Here is a 1,006-nt window from a genome sequence, read left to right on the forward strand (position 1 = left end):
TAAGATAAAATCATCTTTGACATGATTTTGTGTGAGTGACTGAGAGTGGTACAATACCATGCAGACCTCCCCTTGCCTATTTCAGCTATGCAGTGTTTCGCTATTCTGTCAGTTGCTTGATACATCCTGTAGTGGTGACCTTTTGCGTACCAGCTTGGCCATTTTTATCAAGGACTCCCAGCTTTTCCTGCTCCCCCACCTTCAATCCGCAAGCCGAAGTGTAAGAAGGATTAACGATGGTTGCAAATCCCAACAAGAGTGAGACGGTGTGCAATTTAAGGCTTTAGTGAAGTTACTTTGGAGACATTCAAAAACTGGAATCAGTTGATGTTAGCCTGCAGTATTAGGCTAAAGCAAGCAAGGGGTCTAATGTTTTGTTTTTTTAACTGTAGCTTTAGTGGGCTAAAGATGATGAAGGGAACTTAGCTGCTGTTATTTACAGGATAACGTCTTTCCTCCATTTGCATAATGAAAATGACTGAAGAAATAGGTGGCAATAGGTAAAATAAAACAGCATTACAGAAATCCTCCACTCCATAGAGATGCAGAAGTAATTCTGGACTGTTGCACAAAACACAGCCTGACCTACGGTTCTCGCTGACATGAATTTAAAGTGAAAATGTAACTGGCTTTCAGCCTTATTCAGTTCTGTGGGAATTAAATGTCAACACCAAATAAAGGACTTTTGAAGTTTACTTAAGTCCAAATATACTGATAAAATATGTTGAGGATGGAATAGTTATTGTGGCTTGATTGAGGTTTATAAGTCACCGGCTAAATTATGTCATCAAGGAGAGCTAATAGGATTTGACTTGACTAAAAAAGTAACTGAAAAGCTTTAAATGTCAGTAGAAACATGTATGCGGAGCCTGTTACATAAGAGCTGCAATAAAATATAACTACAGAACTTAACCTTAACAATTATTTAAACTGACAGCCTTAAAATTTTGGCTGAATTCCAGTACAGGAAGCATTCAACTCCTCCAGTTGAATACAGGATAGGAGG

The sequence above is a fragment of the Rhamphochromis longiceps genome, linkage group LG7 (genome assembly GCF_057381845.1).
Source record: "Rhamphochromis longiceps isolate RC_006_pf linkage group LG7, R_longiceps_female_GT1.1, whole genome shotgun sequence".
Lineage (NCBI taxonomy): Eukaryota > Metazoa > Chordata > Actinopteri > Cichliformes > Cichlidae > Rhamphochromis > Rhamphochromis longiceps.